Source organism: Erpetoichthys calabaricus, chromosome 1, assembly GCF_900747795.2.
Source record: "Erpetoichthys calabaricus chromosome 1, fErpCal1.3, whole genome shotgun sequence".
Lineage (NCBI taxonomy): Eukaryota > Metazoa > Chordata > Cladistia > Polypteriformes > Polypteridae > Erpetoichthys > Erpetoichthys calabaricus.
The window spans coordinates 314,199,348-314,211,282 of record NC_041394.2 but is presented as its reverse complement, the minus strand read 5'-3'; the positions used below and the strand labels follow the sequence as shown (position 1 = coordinate 314,211,282).

The 11,935-nt window shown below is 42.1% G+C and overlaps 1 protein-coding gene across 1 annotated transcript in view; it reads left to right on the top strand.

The window, feature by feature from the left end:
• The window catches only part of slc41a2b (solute carrier family 41 member 2b), a 115,086-nt gene extending 103,412 nt beyond the window's left edge, over positions 1-11,674 (top strand). Inside the window, exon 12 of the transcript XR_007935291.1 lies at positions 11,656-11,674. The gene's annotated coding sequence lies outside the window, so the exon portion shown is untranslated. The remainder of the gene's footprint in view (positions 1-11,655) is intronic.
• Positions 11,675-11,935: the final 261 nt, after the last annotated feature.

The window sequence follows — 11,935 nt, the reverse complement described above, 5'->3', positions numbered from 1 at the left end:
GCCTCCACCTCCCAAAGCGAGGGACGGGGCTGGACGGCGCGGAGGGCGGAACGGGGGGAGAGGGGAAGGACGCCCCCTCCGTCCCGGCCCCCCCGCCATTCATTGTTCTTTGCGGTTCCTGCTGCTTTTCTATATATAATCCACCAAGTCACCCGACCATGGTAGTAGCGAGGGGGAGTGTGTACAAAGGGCAGGAGCGTAATCAGTGCGAGCGTATGACCCGCACTTACTGGGAATTCCTCGCTCGTGGGGAACAATTGCAAGCCCCGGTCTCCATCACGAATGGGGTTCAACAGCTTACCCACACCTGTCGGCGCCGGGTAGACACAAGTTGATCCATTCAGTGTAGCGCGCGTGCAGTACCGGACATCTAAGGGCATCACAGACCTGTTAATGCTCAATCTCACGTGGCTGAAAGCCACTTGTCCCTCTAAGAAGTTGGACGCCGACCGCTTGGGGGTCGCGTAACTATTTAGCAGTAGGGAGTCTCGTTCGTTTTCGGAATTAACCAGACAAATCACTCCACCAACTAAGAACTCCCATGCACCACCACCTAGAGAATCAAGAAAGAGCTATCAATCTGTCAATCCTCTCTGTGTCCGGACTGGGTGAGGTTTCCCCATGTTGAGTCAAATTAAGAGAAATTTGTGTGTGGTGAGTTGTTGCGCCGGGCACATGAGCAGGCACTGTGAATGCCTTGAGAGCGTGGGTGGACGCGTGCCGGGGAATAATGAGTATCTATATATCTTCTTAGATATAGAAAGCGTCTGATGCGGTGTTTGGTGAATTGTTGCAGTTTGTGAGTTAGCAATTGTGATGGTTTTACACTCCAGTACATTGTGGTGAACGCTGGTAACATTCAGGAGGGCGGGCGGGCGGGCAGGCAGGCAGGCGTTCTCGTCCCATGCTCTTAGAGTTGGTGGGCGTGTCTCTGTCGTTCGTATCCCATGGTCGGATGACTTGGTGTATTATATATAGAAATGCAGCCGAAACCGAAAAGAATAATGAAAAGTCAACGTGGCTCAGTGGTGCATGTGTACTGTAGCAGAGACGAAAGCGAGTTGTGAGTTGTTGCGTCCGGGCACATGAGCAGGCACTGTGAATGCCTTGAGGGCGTGGGTGGACACGTGCCGGGGAATAATGAGTATCTATATATATCTTCTTAGATATAGAAAGCGTCTGATGCTGTGTTAGAGTTGGTGGGCAGGGCTTTGTGAGTTGACGGACATGGCTATTTCTTGCGTATCCCATGGTTGTCTTCTGGCAGTGTGAATGCCTCGAGAAGACAGGGTAGTGGTGTTTGGTGAGTTGTTGCAGTTTGTGAGTTAAAAGCATTGCGGTGAATGCTGGTAACAGGCGGGCGGGCAGGCGTTCTCGTCCCATGCTCTTAGAGTTGGTGGGCGTGGCTCTGTGAGTTGTCATCGTATCCCATGGTCTTAGAGTTGGTGGGCAGGTCTCTGTGATTTTGCGGGCGTGGCTATGTCGTGCGTATCCCATGGTTGTCTTGCTTGCCCTGTTGGCTTAGTGAATTATATATATAGATGGGGAAATGTGCATGGTTTGGTGCTGTTTCACTTCCTTGTTTACATGAAATCCCACCAATTGCACTGTCTGTGTGAAGACAACGTGACAGGAATGTGCCCTTAATCTTGTAAAAATGATGACTAGAATCAGTGGTAAAATTGATCTCTTTTGTTGTCATAAGCATACCTCAGAAATGTAGAAGGCATGTTTTCTAAAATTGAAAGCTTTGCTGCTTCAACGTGGACGTGTTCAGTACGTTTTTAGCTCTTGTTTCATATTTGCTCCAATACCCCATAGACTCCTTTTTAAATCGTAAAGACAGGTGCAGTATTTCTTTTAAATTAATTTAAAATTCTTCGCTTTAGAAGAGGGTCATGAAGTCGCTGGAAAGGGGTGTGTGGCGCTCCCATTATCTATGTAAAAGGACAAAGGTCCAAGTCTTTAGAGTCGTGGTGCTTTATGTCTTGCTATATGGTTGTGAGACAAGGACGCTATCCAGTGACCTGAGACAAAGATTGGACTCCTTTGGTACTGAGAATCCTTGGGTACCATTGGTTTGACTTTGTGTCAAATGAGTGGTTGCTTATGGAGCGTCAGTACTACGGCCATGTGGCGCGTTTCCCCGAGGGTGATCCAGCTCATAAGATCCTCATATTTGGGGACCCGAGTGGCTGGACCAGGCCAAGGAGTCGCCCATGTAACACCTGGCTGTGGCAGATAGAGGGTCATTTCCAGAGGGTGGGACTGGACCGCGTGTCTGCCTGGGGGGTTGCCAACCGGGAACCTGAGTTGTTTCGTCATGTAGTGGGTGCGGCAACGCATTGTACCAGTGCATGCTCCTCAACTTGACTTGACTTTAGAACAGTGTTTTGTATACCTTGATTTAAAAAAACAAACAAAAATGACCTCAACTTGACAAATACATTTAAGGGTGACATTCTTGTCCTGGCACCACTGAATTAGCAGTTCTCTTATCTTTAAGTCATACAATGGTTGGGTCTTTAGCAAATTCAGTGAAGGAGCTGAAACTGTCAGGCCACACATTCAAAGGGGAACAAGGAGTACAGTTGTGGGGGCTCAGCATACTACCATACTACCAATACAACTCGGAGTCCTGCCATGTGCAAAAGTTCGCTGATGACACTGCTATCGTGGGCTGTATCAGGAATGGGCTGGAGGAGGAGTATAGGGACCTAATCAATGACTTTGTTAAATGGTCCGACTCAAACCACCTACACCTGAACACCAGCAAAACCAAGGAGCTGGTGGTGGATTTTAGGAGGCCCAGACCCCTCATAGACCCAGTGATCATCAAAGGTGACTGTGTGCAGATGGTGCAGACCTATAAATATCTGGGAGTGCAGCTGGATGATAAATTAGACTGGACTGCCAATACTGATGCGCTGTGCAAGAAAGCACAAAGCCGGTTATACTTCCTTAGAAGGCTGGCTTCCTTCAACATCTGCAATAAGATGCTGCAGATGTTCTATCAAACAGTTGTGGCGAGCGCCCTCTTCTACGCAGTGGTGTGCTGGGGAGGCAGCATTAAGAGGAAAGACGCCTCACGCCTGGACAAACTGGTGAGGAAGGCAGGCTCTATTGTTGGCATGGAGCTGGACAGTTTAACATCTGTGGCAGAGCGAAGGGCGCTCAGCAGGCTCCTATCAATTATGGAGAATCCACTGCATCCACTAAATAATGTCATCTCCAGACAGAACAGCAGCTTCAGCGACAGACTGCTGTCACTGTCCTGCTCCACTGACAGACTGAGGAGATCGTTCCTCCCCCAAACTATGCGACTCTTTAATTCCACCAGGGGGGGTAAACGTTAACATTTAACATTATACAAAGTTATTGTCTGTTTTTTTTTTCACCTGTATTATTATCATTCTTTAATTTAATATTATTTATTGTATCAGTATGCTGCTGCTGAAGAATGTGAATTTCCCATTGGGATTAATAAAGTATCTATCTATCTATCTATCTATCTATCTATCTATCTATCTATCTATCTATCTATCTATCTATCTATCTATCTATCTATCTATCTATCTGTGATGAGGGTCAGCATGGAGCATGTGATGTTTTTAATCCATAAATGCTGTGGTTTGAAAGTCCAAACTCCAGGAGCAGAGGAGGACGTTGGTGGTCAGTTTTGATAGTACAACAGTGTTAAATACTGAGCTATACTCTATTAGCAGGGCTCTGGAATAACCGTTGTCACACACATTCGCTTGGGAGGCAGGCTAAAGGCTTAGCCGAGGGCAAAACACAAAGGCAAGGGTTGACGAAGTGCACTAATGTCTCTTCTCCCGCTTCTACAGATCACTAGAACAGAAGCTCATCTAATTTGTGACCAGATCCTGAATTCCCTTCCAAGCCACACCCTCTTTCTTACCTTACTTCTGGCTAGAACCCCTATGGACCTGCCTCTTCCTCTCCTCCAGCTTTAAAAGCCAACCAAATTCCCTGACCACCCTGTCCCGTCTTGGACACCGACCCAGAAACTGGGTGGATCCCCAACTCTTTCTTTGTTCATTGTGTCTTGCCTTACACGGTCTTTATTGTCCCAATGTGCCTGGGTGAATTGCAACCGATATGACATCTTCTGTGGTCTGGTTTTGATGATATACAAACTTGTTTGTCCTAACTGTCCAGAATACTAATATATCCCAGCACTTCACCATGACTGGAGTGAGTGCCATTGGTCAATAATCATTCAGACTGTTCACGTTTGTTTCTTTAGCACAAGTAACATGTCCCTTTGAAGCAGGTGCGATCCACAGATTCTCTCAGCAAAATATCAAAGATGCCACCGAAGATTATGTCATAAAATAAAATCCCAAACCAATAATATCCAAAGCCAGGAAGTCATGTAGGGTCCAAAAGCCTTCTGGTTTCAGTTTAGATGTTTATCAAAAATGTCCACCGACATTTTTATATATAGCTTAATATATAGATCAGAAACTTTGATACAACTGCTATGCTAATGGGCAGCACCTGAATGCACTTTGCCACCTTTGTGTGATCACCCTTCAGTCATGCCCACTTTATTAGGTTATGCCCCTTCATATTCGTTATTTGTTATGTTAATAGCAGACACTCGTTTGGCATTTTGTCAACTTTCTCCGGTATGCGTTTCAACCACGCCTCCTTATTGGTAATCCACCTTCCAGTCTTTGGCATCAACATTCAGGGTGTTATTTTACATTGGTGGAGTAGTTCCATGAAAGACAATATACTTTTAAAATAATATCTTATATTCTGCACAGAAATGTGCCTTTCCCGATTTATTCATGTTTGAGCTTCCTGTGCTTGTAGACCATGCTGGCCATCCTATCATCCTTATCTCAGCAATGGTCAGCCTCAATCTAAGCTTTTTAATAATGGCTACTGTTTACCAGCCATACATCATTGCTTGTCTCCCAGCTGTACAATAAAAACGTATCTTCACTGGGGCATTTTTATCATAAAGTAATCACATCCAGGTTGTCCACCCAGATTGTGGAAGGGAAATAAAAAAGAAGTACAAAAAAGCATTTGCCTCCTTGTATCACTGTATTTAAGGTGGAGGAAATAAGCATTGAATGCATCAACATTTTGTTTCAGTAAATACAGTGTATTTCCAATGAGGCTATTCACATGAAATTATCACCAGACATTGGTATTGACTCAAGAAATCCACAAGTGTGAAGAGTTCACAACATTAAAGGCCATAAATAAAGGTATGTGTAATAAAGTAGTATGACACAGGACAAAAGTATTGAACACGCTAGTTTAATGCACAGTGGAGAAGCCTTTGTTTGTAATGACAGCTTCAAGATGCTTCCTGTATGAAGAAACCAATCGTATACAGTGCTCAGGTGTGATTTTGAACCATTCTTCTAAAGTGATGGTCTTTAAATCTTGAAGATTCCGGGGGGCCTCTCATGATCTTTAGTTCCTTCCACAATTGGAGTTAAGTCAGGAGATTGACTGGGCCATTCTAACAACTTCATGTTCTTTCTCTTAAATCGATTGAGAGTTTCCCTTGCATTATGCTTTGGATAATTGTCCTGCTGGAAGGTCCATCCACGTCTCAGCCTCATCATCCTGGTGGATGGTAGCAGATTCATTTCAAGAATCTCTTGGTACATGGCCCCATTCATCATTCCTTCAATTACATGAAGTCTGCCAGCACCATGAGCTCAGAAACAGACTCACGCCATAGTGTATTAGTTAAGGCTTTGGACTTCAAACCCTGAGGTTGTGGGTTTAAATCCCACTCCTGACGCTGTGTGAGCCTGAGTAGGACACTTGATCTGCCTGTTCTCCAATTAGAAAACCAAAAGTAATATAACCAATTGTATTATAAATGTTGTAAGTCACCATGGATAAAGGCTAAAGGCATCAGCCAAATGAGTAAATGTAAATTCTCCAAACTTCACTGTTAGTATAATGCTTTTCCAGAGATTTGCAGTTTTGCTTCTCCTCCAGACAGGGTGTATAGTATGACAGCCAAAAAGTTCAACTTTGGTCTCATCTGACCAGACTACATTCTCCCAGTATTTCATAGGCTTGTCTATATGTTGTGTCACAAACTTTATTTAATCAACAACATTTATTTATATAGCACATTTTCATACAAATGATGTAGTTTAAAGTGCTTTACAGGATGAAGAAAGAGAAAAAAGACACAATATATTAAAAAATAAAATTAAGCAATGCTAATTAACATAGAATAAAAGTAAGGTCCAATGGCCAGAGAGGACAGAAAAAACTAAAAAGTCCAGACAGCTGGAAAAAAAAGTAAAATCTGCAGTGGTTCCGAGGACACGAGACCACCCAGCCCTCTCTAGGCATTCTAGCTAACATAAATGACCTCAATCAGGACTCATGGTATTCAGGGTTCACCAGGAAGAAGTTGATGATGATGGTCATGTGAACTTCTGGCCTTTAATCCATCAATGTAGGGAGCTTTTATTAGGTGGTGGTGGCGCAGATCGCCACCACAGAAATCCAGAGAAAGAACAGAAGAGAAAGTAGGGGTTAGTATGGATTGTGGAGACACTATGAATGATAATGATAATTAAATGCACATACAGAATATCAGGATTAAGCTAAAATGAAGCTATGAGAAAGCCATGTTAAAGTAATGAGTTTTTAGCAGTTTTTTAAAGTTCTCCACCATATTAGCCTGGCAAATAATAATAATAATTCATTACATTTATATAGCGCTTTTCTCAGTACTCAAAGAGCTATTCACACAGGGAGGAACCAGGAAGCGAACCCACAATCTCCTTACTGCAAAGCAGCAGCACTACCAGTGTGCCACCTGTGAAGACAAATTTCTGTTGTTAAGCTATTCCAGATTTTAGGTGCATAACAGCAGAAGGCTGCCTCGCCACTTCTTTTAAGTTTAGCTCTTGGAATTATAAGCAGACACTCATTTGAAAATCTAAGTTTACGATTTGGAGTGTAAGGTGAAAATCATTCTGAAATATAGGATGGAGTGAGACTATTTAAGGCTTTGTAAACCATAAGTAGCATTTTAAAATCAATTCTAAATGGCACAGGTAACCAATGTAGTAACATCAAAATTGGAGAGATGTGTTCAGATCTCAGATTTCTTTTCCTAGTTAAACGAGCTTCAACATGCCTTTTCTTCAGTAATGGAATCTTGCAGGGTGAGCGCACATATTGCCTATTGTGTTCTCTGTAATAATTGTACCTGCTGCCTCCAAGTCTTCCTGCAGCTCTTTCTGAGTGGTCTGTGGCTCTTGTGCTACTCTTCTAACTCCCTGGTCAGAAATCTTGTGAGGAGCTCCTGTGCATGACCGTTTGATGGTGGAGTGATGTTCCTTCCTCTTGTGGATGATGGCCCCAATGATGCTTACTGGAAAATTAGGAAGTTTTTAAATATATCTGTAACCAGTTTCCTTGATATGGTTTGCAACAAGCAGGTTGTGAAGGCATTGGGAGAGCTCTTTGTTTTTGACCATCATGAGATGTTTCTTGTGTGACACCTTGGTAGCAAAACACCTTTTTATAGCCCATCAATATGAACTAACCTAGCTGATCTCAATTTGCACAAATGGGAGGTGGAATGACTTTCTTATTACTTACAGATTTCAGCTGGTTTGTTGCCTTTCATTTCCTTGGTGTACTGCTTTTTCTTAGTGTGATCAATACTATTTCTCTGTGTCATTCCACTTTATTTACATATACCTTTATTTATTTATATTTGTGAATTTCTTCAGTTAATACCATACCAATGTCCGGTGATAATTTCATGTGAATAGCCTCATTGGAAATATATTTCTCTCTATTATAAAAAAAAAAAATCTTGGAAGGAGATGAGACGTGATTGTCTCAGAGACACTTTCATGTCCCACGAGACAACAAGACTTTATGCAAAGAGATTTGGAAAAGTCCTGCGTGGTTATGTCAGACACATTTCTTGTAGAGAGAAAGAAATGATATGCACTCACTGGCAGTTATACGTTGCGTTGTCATGATGTAATTCCAAATACGGGATGAAAATTTAATGCGATATTGACAAAAAGGTAAAAGCGAAAAGAGATCGAATATATGGACATAGGTAACATGACAGAAGTGCACTGCACAAAATGCAGATCACGTGGCATGGCAGCAGCAGCAAGCCAGCGGCTGATCAAGCAAAGAGGAGGTAAAAAAAACTGTGTTTTCCATTGTATCACCGTTTAAGAGGGGCTTTCGGAGGAGCGATCGCATCTCCTTAGGGTGCGTTCAGCCCCCCTCTTCACAACACAAGCGGCAGAGACGTGAAGTGGTTGGCGCATAGCACAGGCCAGGGGGGTTGGTGAGCGAAGTGAGCAGGGGGTAACCCCCTAGTAAATAATATAAAAGGGGAAAATGGGGCAACCATAAGACCTTACATGACAAAACACCTCTTAAACACATATAATAGAATACCTATAAAAATATTTGAAATTTGATATCTCCTGCCCTACTTGTATCTTTAGCATTTGTCCCACACCTTTCTTCGGTATCCACGTGTGTTTCAGCCTCTCTTTCCCACATTCCTATAAAGCCTATTTCTCATACTCTTTCATTTAAAGGCTCTTTGCTCCTCCTCTTCTTGACTACCACCAATGGTTCGTGGGCCACCATTACGTCCTGTGAAAACATCATTTATATTCTGAAGAATACTTTCCGTCTTCCTCCTACACCTTTCCTCAGTATCCTCATGTGTGTCAATCTTTCTTACTCAGTGCTTCCTCTCCTAATTGTGTTTGACTAAGCAACCAAAGTGAAACTGACCAATCAGATTGCTCCCAGGGACCAGACACGCACACATACACACACACACACACACACACACATACACACACATTTTATTATACAGTAGATGGGTGATTTGCTCCTGTGTCAAAAGGACAGGAATGAAAAAGTCACGTAACTCAATAACTGTTAATAAATCGCCCTCTCTTCTCAGTGTTGTAATGCATCACAAATTATTTTTCAATCTAAAATATGCAATATTTTATACATTTTTTATCAAGGGAATTACAGAATCATGGTTAATTAATTAAGAAGAATGTTAGAAAATCCATTCAATTATCCATTTAATCCAGTTCAGGATCACAGGGACCTCATTTTACCCTTGCAGCACTGGGAAAAATGTTATTGCAGGGCATACTTCTAATATAGCCACATTATACTCTTATGATTACATATGGAGGAAATTAGAGTACAAACAGGAAAAAGAAAAACACACTTTTATTTTCCAGATGGATTTATTCCAATGAAACCAGCACTGCAAATCAGGAGCACACCCAGAATGAAATGCTAGTCAGTCACTCAACTCACAACCCCACATTTGATGATACTGTCCATGTAACACACAACTTCAAACCTAATGATACAGAGAAATTGTCTGAAAATGTTCTGATTTTAATTCATTAGGGTAAAAAAATGTCCAATCTCTTACACTGTACTGGGGGAATGGCACTTTACTTTATCTCACCAGAAGGATGCTTAATTTGAGGCAGATCCATGTATTCATGAAACTAGCTATGTATAGTCATGCGAAAATCTACATACAACCCATGGAAATTGTTGACTTTTTCAACATATTTGAACAGGCAAACATTAGATCTTCATACAAACTATATTTACAGATAAAAGTGATATATTTGAACAAATGACACATAAAATTGACATGGTGTATTCATTCTCATAATCTAAATTAGCAATAATGCAGATTTGTCACTTGGAAGAAGTAAGTACACTTCTACATTTATCACCACTTCAAATCCAAAAAATTACAATCAGGTGTTCCAGATTGGGTGTCAATGATCAGAACCTACTTTAGGAGTTTGTAGGTGGACCTGACAGTCTTATTCAAACCACAGATAGCAAGAATCTGGTGTTCTCTGTGTTATTGACATGTATGGTGTCATCATGCCAAGATCAAAGGAACCCTTGGAAAGAAGGTTGTGGATGCCTAGGAGTCTGGCAGTGGATTTTAAAATAAAATCACCAAATTATTTGAAGTCAATCTTTCCACTGAAAGGAAAATCATCAAGAAGTGGTGTCCATTTCAAATGATTGCTAGTTTTCCCATGATTGGCAGACCCAGCATATTCAGTCCAAGAGCAGACCATTTGGACTACAAGAAGTCTCCAAGAACCCCAACATTTTATCATGGGATCCGCAGGTAACTCTTGCAACAGTTGGTGCCAAAGCTAATGCATCAACAATCAGAATGAGATTGTACATATTTGACCCACATGCGTGGTTTGCCAGGAAAAAGACTTTGCTGTCCAAAAAGAACACTGGAACAAGACTACAGTCTGCCATTGGGCATCTAGGTAAAGACCATGCTTTCTGGATCAAAGTGATCTGGACAGGTGAATCAAAGATAGAGTTGTTTGGCCACAGTAACAGTAGACATTTTTGGTGCAAACCAAAGACAGCATTTTATGAGAAGACCCTTGTGCTAACTGTGAAGCATAACAGTGGAAATGCTATGGTTTGGGGTTGCTTTCTTCACCAACAGATGCCCCACAGCAAAAAGGGACCTTGCAACACAAATGATTCACTCTGTCACCAGCACTTTAATGATGATTCACTTTGACCCTGCAGTTTTAATATGTGATGACTTCAACTATGTCACTTCAAAAGGAACAATGACAAATTTCTATCAGTTTGTGACTGGTTCCAGGACATAGCACACTGGACCTGCTGTATTCAAATGTTAAAGATACCTTTAGGTGTAATCTACTCCTTTAGGCAGATCTGATCACAACCTGATTCAGCTTTTTCGTAGCCACAAGCCTGTTGTTAGATGACAACCTTTTACCACCAGAATTGTAAGCAATTGGAGCCTGGAGGCCGAAATGGCTATGAAGATCTGCTTCCAAGTGACAGACTGGGAAATGATGTTCCGAGTCACATGGGGACAACATCGAGGGACTCTGTCACTGCATCACAGACTATATTAACTTCTGTCCTGAGACAGTGGTACCCACAAAGATGGTGCATTGCTTTTTAAACAGCAAGCGCTGGATTTCTAACCAACTAAAAGGTCCCATGGCATGATGACACCATACATGTCAATAACACAGGGAACACCAGATTGTTGATATCTGTGGTTTGAATAAGACCGTCAGGTCCACCTACATACTCCTAAAGTAGGTTCTGATAATTGACATCCAATCTGGAACACCTGATTGTAATTTTGTGGATTTGAAGTTGTGATAAATGTAGAAGTGTACTTACTTCTTCCAAGTGACAAATCTGCATTATTGCTAATTTAGATCATGAGAATGAATACACCATGTCAATTTTATGTGTCATTTCTTCAAATGTATCACTTTTATCTGTAAATATAGTTTGCATGAAAATCTGATGTTTGCCTGTTCAAATATGTTGAAAAAGTCAACAATTTCCATGGGTTGTATGTAGATTTTCGCATGACTATACATAGCTAGTTTCATGAATACATGGATCTGCCTCAAATTAAGCATCCTTTGGGTGAGATAAAGTAAAGTGCCATTCCCCCAGCACAGGACCTCTGCATTTTTCCCAGTTGATTCTGGGGTTTGTCAGGGGTGTGTTCTTGCTCCTACTCTGTTCAATGCTTGTATGGACTGGGTGTTGGGCAAGGTCGTGGGGTCCAGCGGCTGTGGGGCATCTGTTGGTGAAGAAAGGTTCACAGATCTTGACTTTGCTGACGATGCTGTGATCTTCGCTGAATCATTGGAGGCTCTGATTGGGGCGCTTGAGAGACTGAGCGAGGAGTCTGAGTGTCTGGGCATGCGAGTGTCCTGGAAAAAAAACAAGATCCAGGCCTTTAATGACCTATTGGGCACAGTCATCAGCAGTGTGTCTGTTGGCAAAGAGAGTGTCAACCTTGTTGAGAGGTTTACTTGCCTTGGCATTGACA